The 13,493-nt window shown below is 41.3% G+C and overlaps 1 protein-coding gene across 2 annotated transcripts in view; it reads right to left on the minus strand.

Moving 5' to 3' along the window:
• LOC126210469 (uncharacterized) overlaps nt 1-13,096 on the minus strand; it is a 68,481-nt gene extending 55,385 nt beyond the window's left edge. Inside the window, exons 1-2 of one of the 2 annotated variants that reach the window (XM_049939705.1) lie at nt 13,038-13,096; nt 12,742-12,939 (exon numbers count right to left, since the gene is read on the minus strand). The gene's annotated coding sequence lies outside the window, so the exon portion shown is untranslated. The remainder of the gene's footprint in view (nt 1-12,741; nt 12,940-13,037) is intronic. The other variant, XM_049939706.1, reaches the window with a different exon arrangement.
• Between the last annotated feature and the right edge of the window lie 397 nt (nt 13,097-13,493).

Genomic DNA, 13,493 nt, shown 5'->3' on the forward strand with positions numbered 1-13,493 from the left:
AGTAATGAAGAGGAAAATGAAAGGACACAAGGGGAAACATTTCTTTTAAACAAGAGTGTGCAGGAAGGATAAAGACTGGTTTCTCAGATTATTGAGAAAAGGCTACCACAGATTCTTTCAACTCTGGAATAGATGTAGGCGTTGGGGAGGAAGTTAGGGCTTTCATTATTAGCAAAAATAGAGGGTTGCAGACTTGTAGTGAGGAGGAAATAAGTTTATGTGTAATTAAAAAAAAAGCCAGAAGAAAGTATAAATCGAAAATGAAATGTGATACTGGGACTGGACAACCTCCTGTGATAAATGGCATCCACAGAAGAGAAAACCCTTTTGGACACTGGTAGTAAAGTTACCACTGTTCTTGAGAGCTTTTTTAATGATATGAAAGGATATAATCACATAACAGATGTGACAGTAAGAGGACTAACAACAATGGGTCCTGCAGTTAAATTAAGTAAAGCTGTTAAATGTAAAATAATTATGGGATTTGATACTGGAGGCATAATTTTGGCACACAGTTTGTTTGTAGTTCCTGTCTGAGTATAGATATAATTTGGAGTATGGACTGGTTAACAGAGCGTGAAGCAAAGATTAATTGTGAGGAGAATTTTGTTATCTTTCAGTATGAGGTGTTAAATGTGTCAGTTTCATTGACTTAGTAGTAAATAATAAAAATTAAATAGGACATCGGTAACTAAAGATGCTGCCAATAGGAACTGATTTTGGGGAGTTAGAGCTGAACGTTGACTATGGTTGCGATAAAGATGAGAGTGAGTTTATAGAAAAATTGAAGAAGTAAATGATTAAAGCTGAAGGATTGGATTAGAAATAGAAAGAGAGAAGTTTTATGGGTAAATACAGAAGTATTCTCTGACAGACCAGATAAAGTTAAGAACTTTGAGTGTTAACTGGATCTAAAACCACATGAGCCTTATATAATAAATTTTTTCCGTGTCATTTGAGCTAAGATAAGCAGTGTACAAATAAATTGAAATAATGGTGGAATGTGGAGCTATAGGAAGGAGGAAGAGCAAACACAAAATTTCTTTGATCACTGAAGGTAAAAAAAACGTTGTGTGAGGGTTGTCATATATGCTAGAATGTTGAATACACTGTTGAGGAGAGAGATTGTCGACCCAGAAAATACGGAGATAATATTGCAAGAGTATTACAAGACAAATTATGTGACCAGTCTTGACTTGACAGTGTTTACTGGCAAGTGACACTTGTTAAAGGGTACCTAACGTATTACAGTCTATTTGGTTAATGGGAAGTGTTAACATTACACTGATATGCAGTTTGGTTTGCATATTAGTGTGTCAGTGTTTATTCGACCACTAGACCAAGTCTTAGCACCAGAGGCAACAGATCTGAGTTCCAAAAGGTCTGTATATGTGGATGGCCTGTTAGTTACCACTGAATCTCGGGAAGAACGTTGTAACTTGTTCAAGAAAATGGGGCATCACCTTAGGCTTAAAAAGTGGAAATTTGTGAGAAAAGAGATAAAATTTTGAGCTGGAATCGTGTCCACTACCGGTATTAGATTTGATTGTGAAAAGATAGCCCGGAAAAGGGAGCAATCTCCAAAATGTCAGAAGCAAGTGAAGTCATTTCTAGGTTTCTGTCATTTTTATAGAAATTTTGTGTCTAGATAAGTCTTCAGCAAGCCACGTTTGAATAAGTTCTTAGGTCTTAAGACTGTTTCTACTTCCACAAATGAGAGTGAAGAGACCTTTGACCATCTTAAGAAGGCTTTGACGGAGGAGGTGATGTTACACCATCCTGACCTCAGGCAGTTTGTTTACAAACTGGCTGAAGTGGGTTAGGTATTGGAGTGATATTGTTACAAAATTTTAAAGGTGGGGGAAAGGAAGGTCATACAACTATAGCTATTCCAAGCAGATCATTAGGTAGTTGTGAAAAAGAATGCAGTATGAGTAAGCGAGATGTGTTTGCTATAGTCTGGGGGTTCCTAAAATTCAGAGATTACATATGGGGAAATAAAACAGTCGTATACAATGACCACTGAACTCTTGTATTTCTCAAGATGTGTAGACTGATGCTTTTACAACTAACAAGGTGGATGTTTACAGAATGAGATTATCACTCTGCAGCGGAGTGTGCGCTGATATGAAACTTCCTGGCAGATTAAAACTGTGTGCCGGACCGATTCTCGAACTCGGGACCTTTGCCTTTTGCCAGCAAGTGCTCTACCATCTGAGCTACCGAAGCACGACTCACGACCCGTCCTCACGGCTTCAATTCTGCCAGTCCTTCGTCTTCTACCTTTCCAAACCTCTACAGAAACTCTCCTGCGAACCTTGCAGAACTAGCACTCTTGGAAGAAAGGATATTGCGGAGACATGGCTTAGCCGCAGCCTGGTGGATTTTTCCACTTTGCAAGGTAGGAGACGAAGTACTAGCAGAATTGAAGCTGTGAGGACGGGTCGTGAGTCGTGCTTGGGTAACTCAGATGGTAGATCACCTGCCCGCGAAAGGCAAAGGTCCCGAGTTCGAGTATCGGTCCAGTGGACAGTTTTAATCTGCCAGGAAGTTTCAAGGTGGATGCTATTTTTGCAACAGTTTCACTTTGAAATCAAATATATTAAAATTACATAGATAAAGGTATCAGCTACTTTATCCAGACGGCCAACAGGAACTGTTTTATATAAAGGGGGTCCAGGGAGAAAAGAATATTAAAGTTATCTGGAAAAATCTAAGAAGTTATATCAGGATGAGGTATGGAAGATAATAAAACGGGACTTTGGCGTGAAAGATAGTGATAATAAGTTAATGCAATAGTGAGGAGAGAGACTGTCCATCCAGAAAATTTGGAGGTAATACTGCAAAAGTGTTTCAAGATGAATTATATGACCAGTCCTAATTTGATGGTGTTTACTGGCAAGTTTCACTTGTCGAAGAGTATCTTAAGTATACAGCTTTTTTGGTTAATGGGGATTGTTACAAAATATGCTGTTATTCAATGATGGTGATCGGTTAATTAGTACTGAATCTTGGGAAGAACAATGTAACTTGTTGAATGAGGTATTTGTCTGGTGAAGTATTGTTCAGACAAACTAATGATAAATCAGAAGAATCGAAAGTGTATTGGCCCAATGAGAACATAGTTGAAATAATCGAGTATTTTCACTGGAGTTTTGGATGTGAAGGTGTTTAAACGCATGTACAGAAGTTAAGAGAGCGTCTAATTTTTGGTAACATGTTATAATGGCAGTGAACCTAAATTATCAACCAAACGCACAGTCTTCCCAAACCAAATTGCTTGATAGCATTGTCAACAATGGATTTCTATGGCCCTTTTCCGAAGAAGAAGGGAGGTTCTGCCTATAGTTTTCTAGTGCTGGAGATGCTTTCTAGATTTATAAAGCTTTATCCGGTGGAGAAGTCACCTGGCAAAACAATCTTGGGTAACCTAGAATATTTTGTTAAGATATTTTTGTAAAATTTGGGAGATCTAAAGCCATATATTTACATAACAGATCACAATTTGCATGTAAATATGGAAGTTTGGTATTGCTAATCAGGGAGTACCAGTGATATATTTTGTTAAGATATTTTTGTAAAATTTGGGAGATCTAAAGCCATATATTTACATAACAGATCACAATTTGCATGTAAATATGGAAGTTTGGTATTGCTAATCAGGGAGTACCAGTGATATGCACATCACCTTATCATCTGGCACATTACATGAGGAAAATTCTTCTCATACTGCAGCAACAATCGTAGCTCATGGAGAAACATTCTGGAGAACAAGGAGGATGTAATAAATAGAATATCTTATGATGTAATGGAATTCACTGCTTATGAAATTATGAAGGGTGAGAGAGCTTTATGTTTTGTGGAGGAGAAACTATTTTTCCTAGTTAGGAATGAGTTAAGTTGGGATGAGGAAAAGAAAATAATGAAAGAATTGGTGGAAAGAACGAGAGTGACAGATTCAAAGCGACTGTGATGTACCACACATAGCCACATCAGGTGTGTTGTATCGTACATGGCTGCAGTAGTGAGTGAGAGGGTGGCCAGTGGTGATATCGACACTGGTTGGTTGAGAGCCCAGGATGCCATGTTTTCACCTGACTTGAGTTTACCGTGGCAGTGCTTTTGTTGGCCAGTTTAAACTTTAAGTAATTTTTTGGATAAATGCTTTTGAAAATTGCCCAAAAATGTAGTTCGTTTAGATACTCTTGAGCATGGTCAAGGTGGCTACACAGGGGCTACATTGTAATTGGCTGTTTTATTTTAATGTTCATTAAGATACTAGGCTGTGATTAGCTGCTTCGTTTTAATGCTGGGTAAAATGTAGGCCACTTGGATGAGAGGGGAGGGAAGGCATGGGGAGTGGAGGAGAGGGTCAGGATGAAGGGGAGGGATATAGCTGTAAACCACAACTGAGCTAGTTAAACCATCTTTTTTTAATTTTTTCTGAATTTTATTTTAATTTCCCACCAGTTTGCTTTTTTGAGTTTCCAGCCCCCATCATCTTGTATTTTTAAATTTCCCATCAGCACCACCTGGGATTATTGAATTTCCTGCCACCTACCATCTTGCAGTTTGTAATTTGATGCCACTACAAATGACTGCTGTGCCGACTAATGGCAGCCACTTGAGGTGCGTATTAAAGCCGCCATCGATACACTACTATCGACGTTTTTCCCCCCAAGATTGTGGAAGACGTCACAAAATGTTTCGTTGTACTTCCCAACTGTTTTCACACTCAAGGGGCAGTAAAATTTGAAGATACTGTGCAGTGCAGTGGTTTAAAAGGTACAGTATCTGGCATAGATACAAACTGTTAGTTGAGTGCAGTGAATGCTGTTCGTTATAATTTATCAGACTAGTTCGCAGTACTGGAGAACCCAAATGGAACTATTCTTGAATTTAAATTTGGAGAACTTCCGCAGATCGAAGAAGAAAATATATAACTTGTAGTCTCTTAGCACGGAAGAAGCCCAGTACAAAGCGGCAGTTATAGTTGTTTGTTTGGTAAGTACCTTGCTAACCATCAACGAAAATTTTTACAATTTCGGTATTTGATTTTCTTATTCTGTGTCGAATTTTCTGTTACATGCAGTGCATATAGTAAGCTCATCCATGACCTAGAAAATCTTTTTTTCAGTTATCAGAATAAAACACGCTTTTTCTGTTAAGATAATTTGCCCAATTCCTGCTTCAGCTGCGAAAGCTCGCTTTTACATCTAATAATGTTGGGATAACAATTCACCGTTTGCCACAAGGAGATTAAAAAATAGAAATCTAACAAAACTCTTGCCGTCAACGTCGGGAATTGCAATCGGTTGGTAAAGTGTTCACTTACCCGTAAATCTTCAGCTGGTAAAATATAATGTTCCATATGTGAAAATGCATTACTAAAAGACACTGATTCCATATAAATCTCTTAGTCAAAACCAACTAATATTCCTATAATCATTATTTTCACATTTCTCCCTCAGTCCAGATACAACAGAAGTACCTGAATTTCAATTGAACTGCTAGTGAAAAATAACTTCCAGACCATGAGAAGAAAAGAACTTTGTAATATAACAAACAAAGAATAATCTTGAAGGAGGCACAGATATTACTTCACATTTATATCACATTTTTATCAGATAGCCGTCTTGGAAATAAATTACTAAAATTTATCTTCCATTTTTAATAAAATAAAGAAGGAAGAGCTGCAAACTGACCTTAAGAAGTGCCGCAACACCTCAAGGTGGCCAGCCTTTTAAATTGCAAGTAATGATGACTTAAGCGTATGACAGCCAACGTATTATACTTCTCTAGAAAAATAGCATCCTCTCAAAAAAAAAAAAGACTTTCAAATACAAACAGCAAAAAACGTTATTACACAACGGAATCATAGAAATGAGTGACATAAGAATGCAGAAATGTAAGGAATCATACTAAAAATATTTCCTTTCCTTGAACTTACATCTTATTGACTCATACTAATGCACACTCACAAATCAATGAGATAGTAGATCATGATAGGACAGTAAAAGGAAAATGTCTGCAGATCAGAAAACGTAAGGAAATCCACTTTCAACTCGAGAACCCCTACTCATTAAAACATGATAGAGTGGTATGTTCTCTAGGAATTTCATCTCTCTCTATCCATAAGGCTCCGGCTTTGAGTCCAAGGTGTTTCTCTGGTTTGGAAAATTCCAGCCTATAGGTATTGTCATAAGGTTTACCTACCACCTTCAACAAACCATGATAAACCACCAAAAAGTTCTTCACCTCAGTATTTATTCACTTAGATTCCTCTTTAGTCTTTATCAAAACTAAATCTCCTACATCGAAGCCGATAGGCTTGACCTTCTTGTCGTGTCTCCTTATCCTCTCTCCCACTTACTTTCTTATCTTTTCCGTAGACTCCTTGTTTTGCTCCAAAGCCACTGCCCTAGTCAATGAAAACTGTACCTCCTCAGTAACAAAATTATGTGGATTTTCTTTTAACATAGGCCACATGGGGCGAATCCTGTGGGTTTATGCCACAGGTGATTAATACTTTTCTCAAAGTAACGAATATAGCCCAAGCTGAATATATTTTATAACAGTGCACACTGCATGAACTTGTTAATTCTTGCAATGTTACAGTCGAGAATGTACACAGAAACCTGAACACATTTTATGTTATCCTTTTCCATGTGATTCTGAAATATTATAGAAACTAATTGTGCCCCCTTACCGTAAATAGTGCCATTGGCTTCCCTGCAGTTGTAATTTACCTCAGTACAACCGCTTCGCAATTTTTTGACCAGTACTTCAAGAGAAATTTTGCTTCAAACTCTTTTATTGTCTGAGATGCCTCTGCAGCTGTGGCCTCCATTCTAATGGCTCGCCACTCAGATGACTCTTGATGAAGGATATCTTTTCCCTTTCGTTCCAGTAACTTGATTAAATGGATGTAAAATTTTCTAAAAAATCTACAGGGTGAATTGATCTCAATGGGTCAAATTTCTAAAAATTCTAAAATTTAACTCGAATATTTTCCTCAGCTACACTCTCACCAGTACATTACTAAGACTCCGACATGCTGACACACTGCTCCGTATTTTGCTTAAAGTCATTCAGCCCTTCAGTACACTTAGCTTCCAGACATTCATGCTATGTCACAAACTGCAACTGCACCTTAATTAACTGGTCTTCTAGAGATGAATTAATTTCTGCAGACGGCACCTGTATCTGTCTCTGCCTGCTGCTACGATATCGCCAATCTTTCTTATGCGTCCACTGCAATGATCCTTTATCATTTCAGCCATAATGTTCCCAATTAGTTCTCAGCTTTTCTAAATCATGCTCTAGCTCATCACCCCAAGAAGTTTTACTGTGTTCGTCTGTCACTGAAGACATTTTATGATCAATGTGGACCGCCAGATTTGTAACTGTCTGGTCTGAGACTTGTTTAGTAGTAGCAGATGTTTGGTTTTGTAGCAGAAACCTTTACGTCTCAGTCTTGTTTAATGTTAGAAATCTTTCGGACCGAGTTTTGCTTACTGCTAACAGATATTCAGTTCATAGCAGAAACGTTTTGGTACTAGTCTTGCACAGTACTAGAAATTTGTTTAATAGCTCACAAGACCTACTGGAATCTTACGTATCTTATGTCATGGCTCGACATACTCCTATTGCCTGCACATCTATCCTTGTGTCTGCTTCTAGTTTGAATTTCAAATAATCACTGATCTTTAATACAGAAACTGGCTCGCATTTAGAGTTAGTGCCAGCGATAGTGGATTCCATGTTTTTAGAGTTCCACAAGGCTTTTGATACGATTCCTCACAAGCGACTTCCAATCAAATTGCAAGCCTACAGTCTGTCGCCTCAATTGAAATTTGAAATTACAATGAAATCCAGACCTTCAGCTGCTTATAGGCGCTGATAAATACGAGGGTGAGTCAAATGAAAGTCATAAATTTGTAATAACAAATCGAAATTTCGCGCCGTTTTCCTGTAAGTTGGTAAACGTGCTACAAACAGCGCGCAGAATGACCTGTAGGTGGCAGCGTAGTGCAGATGCACACATACCGTCGCAGTATCCGTATAAAGATGGCCGGCCCACTTGCGACTTGCAACACGGAAGAACAGCCTTCTGTTTTCGGTTTTTGCGTAGTAAAGTTGTGAAACCTATTGAAATTCATCGCCAAATGAAGCTTCAGTACAGTGATGCGTGTTTGTCACAGCAGCAAGTCTACGAATGGAGTAGGAAGTTCGCAAATGGTGCGACTTCAGTGGAAGATGCTCCTCGTCCAGGTCAGGCACAACGAGTTGTGGCTCCACAGAACATTGTAGCAGTTGAAGCCATAGTGAAGGAAAACCACTGAATGACATTGCACCATGTTTACAGATTAGTCATGGGTCAGCACACCACATTGTGCATAATGTGCTTCAGTTTCACTAAGTGTGTACAAGATGGGTGCCACGGCAGCTGACTCCTGAAATGAGAGAACGAAGTGTTGATGCTTGTGAAGAAATTCTTCGGCACTTTGAACGAGAAGGTGATGACTTCCTTGCAAAAATCGTTACTGGGGACGAAAGCTGGGTTCACTTCCACCAACCGGAAACGAAGAGAGCGAGCAAGGAATGGCGTCATTCCTCATCACCAAAACCAAATAAGTTTCGAACAGAACCATCAGCAGGGAAGGTTATGCTGACTCTCTTTTGGGACGAAAAAGGCGTCGGTTTGGAGCATTACATGCCTAGAGGGACCACTGTCACCAGTGCATCATACACAGAACTCCTAAAAAAATCATCTGTAGGCTGCAATCAAATCAAAGCGACGTGGATTGCTGTCAGCAGGCGTCCTTTTGCAACATGACCATGCAAGGCCCCACACTGCCCGCACAACAGTTGCAACAATCACAGACCTGCATTTTGAGTGTCTTCCTCATCCACCATACTCACCAGACCTTGCCCCAAGTGATTTCCATATGTTTGGACCACACAAAGACGCAATGGGAGGAAAGAAGTTTCGTTCTGATGAAGAGGTACGCCACGCGGTGCATGAGTGGTTACACCGACTACCAAAAGAATTTTTTTCTAAAGGAATTTATGCGCTTTGTAAGCGCTGGAGGACTTGCACTGAGCGTGGGGGAGATTATGTTGAAAAGTGATACAGCTTTGTACCATTTCTGCACAATAAATAATATTTAAAAAAATATTTAAGGTTTTCATTTGACTCACCCTCGTATCAACGGGGACAGTTGAAAATGTGTGTTCCGACCGGGACTCGAACCCGACACCTCGTGCTTGTATGGCAGACGTACTATCTGACTGAGCCACCGAGGATACAGAGGATAGTGACACTGCAGGGACTTATGTCTGGCACGCTCCCCGTAAGACCCACACTTCCAACTTACTGTCCACACGCTACACTTGTAGTGTCTGTGCCCACTATACACATTACTCGCAGCAGTCAGCCTACCGATTTCCGTAAGGAGTTCGGGCAATCTGAGTGCATCCGCACTGAAGAAGATCATTGGCCGGCAAGCCTTATCTACACTCCTGGAAATGGAAAAAAGAACACATTGACACCGGTGTGTCAGACCCACCATACTTGCTCCGGACACTGCGAGAGGGCTGTACAAGCAATGATCACACGCACGGCACAGCGGACACACCAGGAACCGCGGTGTTGGCCGTCGAATGGCGCTAGCTGCGCAGCATTTGTGCACCACCGCCGTCAGTGTCAGCCAGTTTGCCGTGGCATACGGAGCTCCATCGCAGTCTTTAACACTGGTAGCATGCCGCGACAGCGTGGACGTGAACCGTATGTGCAGTTGACGGACTTTGAGCGAGGGCGTATAGTGGGCATGCGGGAGGCCGGGTGGACGTACCGCCGAATTGCTCAACACGTGGGGCGTGAGGTCTCCACAGTACATCGATGTTGTCGCCAGTGGTCGGCGGAAGGTGCACGTGCCCGTCGACCTGGGACCGGACCGCAGCGACGCACGGATGCACGCCAAGACCGTAGGATCCTACGCAGTGCCGTAGGGGACCGCACCGCCACTTCCCAGCAAATTAGGGACACTGTTGCTCCTGGGGTATCGGCGAGAACCATTCGCAACCGTCTCCATGAAGCTGGGCTACGGTCCCGCACACCGTTAGGCCGTCTTCCGCTCACGCCCCAACATCGTGCAGCCCGCCTCCAGTGGTGTCGCGACAGGCGTGAATGGAGGGACGAATGGAGACGTGTCGTCTTCAGCGATGACAGTCGCTTCTGCCTTGGTGCCAATGATGGTCGTATGCGTGTTTGGCGCCGTGCAGGTGAGCGCCACAATCAGGACTGCATACGACCGAGGCACACAGGGCCAACTCCCGGCATCATGGTGTGGGGAGCGATCTCCTACACTGGCCGTACACCACTGGTGATCGTCGAGGGGACACTGAATAGTGCACGGTACATCCAAACCGTCATCGAACCCATCGTTCTACCATTCCTAGACCGGCAAGGGAACTTGCTGTTCCAACAGGACAATGCACGTCCGCATGTATCCCGTGCCACCCAACGTGCTCTAGAAGGTGTAAGTCAACTACCCTGGCCAGCAAGATCTCCGGATCTGTCCCCCATTGAGCATGTTTGGGACTGGATGAAGCGTCGTCTCACGCGGTCTGCACGTCCAGCACGAACGCTGGTCCAACTGAGGCGCCAGGTGGAAATGGCATGGCAAGCCGTTCCACAGGACTACATCCAGCATCTCTACGATCGTCTCCATGGGAGAATAGCGGCCTGCATTGCTGCGAAAGGTGGATATACACTGTACTAGTGCCGACATTGTGCATGCTCTGTTGCCTGTGTCTATGTGCCTGTGGTTCTGTCAGTGTGATCATGTGATGTATCTGACCCCAGGAATGTGTCAATAAAGTTTCCCCTTCCTGGGACAATGAATTCACGGTGTTCTTATTTCAATTTCCAGGAGTGTATATGAAGATGTTTATTGTTCTTTCAGACATGTCCGAGAGAACAGATACCACCTTCATATACATATGTTGTCTCAATTGTTCGACTAGATTTGTGATTTCCTGTCAGAAAGTCAGGGTACGTAGTAACTGCCGGAAGATCATCGAGTAAAACAGACGTACTATATGACATTCCCCAAGAAAGTTCTACAGGCCCTCCGCTGTTCCTGATCCAGACAAACGATGTAGGTGACAATCAAAACAGCCCTCTTATATTTCTTTGTAGATGCTGCTGCCTTTTATCATAACATAAATTCATCATAGCATCAAAACCAATTGCAAAATAATTTAAACGTAATGCCTGTATGGTAGCGAAAATTGGTAATGGACTGTAAATAATGAGAATTGTGAAGCCATCCACGTGAGTACCAAAAAGGGACCCGCTAAATATCTGTTACAAGAATCTAAAGGCTGCAAACTCAACTAAATTCTTAGGGATTATGATTATGAATCACTTAAATTAGAACGATCCCATAGGTAATGTTATGGGGAAAGCAAACCAAAGACTGCGATTTATTGGCGGAACACTTAGAAAGTGCAACAGGTCTACTAAAGAGACTGCTTACACCACGCTTGTCCGCCCTATTCTGGAGTATTGCTGTGCGACGCGGGATCCGCATCAGATAGCATTCACGGAGGACATCGAAAAAGTTGAAAGAAGGGCAGCTCGTTTTGTATCATAGCAAAATAGCGGAGAGACTACCACAGATACGATACGCGAACTGGGGTGCCAGTCATTAAAACAAAGGCGTTTGTTGCGGCGGAATCTTCTCGTCAAATTTCAGTCACCAACTTTCTCCTCCGAGTGCGAAAATATTTTGTTGGCGCCCACCTACATAAGCAGAAACGACCATTATGATAAAGAAAGAGAAATCAGATCTCACACGGAAAGATTTGAGTGTTAGTTTCTCTCTTGCGCTGTTACAGATTGGAACGGTAGAGAAATAACTGATCGAGGGAGGTGTAGATGTATTCCTTGGAGTTATTCTGCAATGTTCGATAACAGCTCGGTAGTGAAACATTTTCACTTCCTAACTCGGCAATCTGAATCATTTCTACATACGCAATACAAATACATTTGAAAGCATACAAAAAGTAAGTAAGATTCCAGTATCACTGCTTTAAACAGCGGCTTATGACAGCTGTTTGGGAAAATTTCCATTTTCAAGTACGTCTTCTTTGTCCTGACGCATATCTAACATCTGATGTGACCGTATCTGGTTACTGTTCTCGTTATATTTCAAGTGAAGCTCTGAAATATCGATTTCAAGTCGATTTAGCGCAGTTTTATACAGTGTGGCATAATAGTTTGATGTATAATATTGCAGATATTTCCTGTCAAAAAGTTACAGGAAATATCCTGTCAAAAAATGACAGGAAATATATTATATCAAAATATTACAGTGCGGTGTAATGGTGTAATATTTTGATATAATATTGTAGATATTTACTGTCAAAAGGCTTACAGGAAGTATCCTGTCAAAAATGACAGGAAATATCTACAGTGTCATCTCAAAATATTACGCCACACTAGAGAAAAACAGCACAAAATCGATGTGAAATCGATAATTTTAGGTGAAATATACATCAGAACTACGTAGACGTACTTGAAATGGAAATCTTTCGTAACAGCTGTCGTAATATTCAATAAATGTTTTGAGCAGTTAAACAGTAACCTTATTTAAAATGTCCTTTCAAGACATAGTTCACTACAGGCCCATTCATCATGAAAAATACATAAAAAGTTCTTGTTAGTTTTACCTTATCCGTATTTCACGACCGGCTGTTAGTCGTTTCCCAATCCAGAATCACCTCTGATTACGTACGGCTGAGATGCTGTATTCTCCGGTCTCAGCACTGCTTTTGATGCGTAGTTCCTTATCCCGAAAACGGCGTTGCAATTCTCTGAAGCACACCAATGTTGCGCGTGTCAAAAGCAGCCTACTGTTCTTAAATTTCCTAAAACACAAGTTTACATTACTGTACTGTTTTCAGGTGGCATGAGCCAAAATTCAACAAAGATGTTAAAACGAATGCAAATGTAACAAAACTCTTACCGCCAATATTCGGTGCAGCGGACGGGTTCGCGTAGCAAACTGCCTACCTGTTGATAAATCTTCAATTCGACTGATAACAGACACTTATCGAAGCACAGGAAAAAGTGCCACGGCATATGATTCAGTAGGAGATAAAAGACAGTCTAATGGTATATCTGCAGATAGGATGCTGTTTTTCTTGTTCCTAGTACCTAGAGTGACATTTAAGGAAAAAAAAATTGAACAAAACATTTGATAATCTTTCCTGCGTGGGAGACCACACTCACCTAGAATTCTTTGAAATGAGTTTCTGCCCTGCCGGCCGGTGTGGCCGTGCGGTTCTAGGCGTGTCAGTCTGGAACCGCGTGACCGCTACGGTCGCAGGTTCGAATCCTGTCTCGGGCATGGGTGTGTGTGATGTCCTTAGGTTGGTTAGGTTTAAGTAGTTCTAAGTTCTAGGGGACTGATGAGCACAGA

This window comes from Schistocerca nitens, chromosome 10, assembly GCF_023898315.1.
Source record: "Schistocerca nitens isolate TAMUIC-IGC-003100 chromosome 10, iqSchNite1.1, whole genome shotgun sequence".
In the NCBI taxonomy this organism is placed as follows: Eukaryota; Metazoa; Arthropoda; class Insecta; order Orthoptera; family Acrididae; genus Schistocerca; species Schistocerca nitens.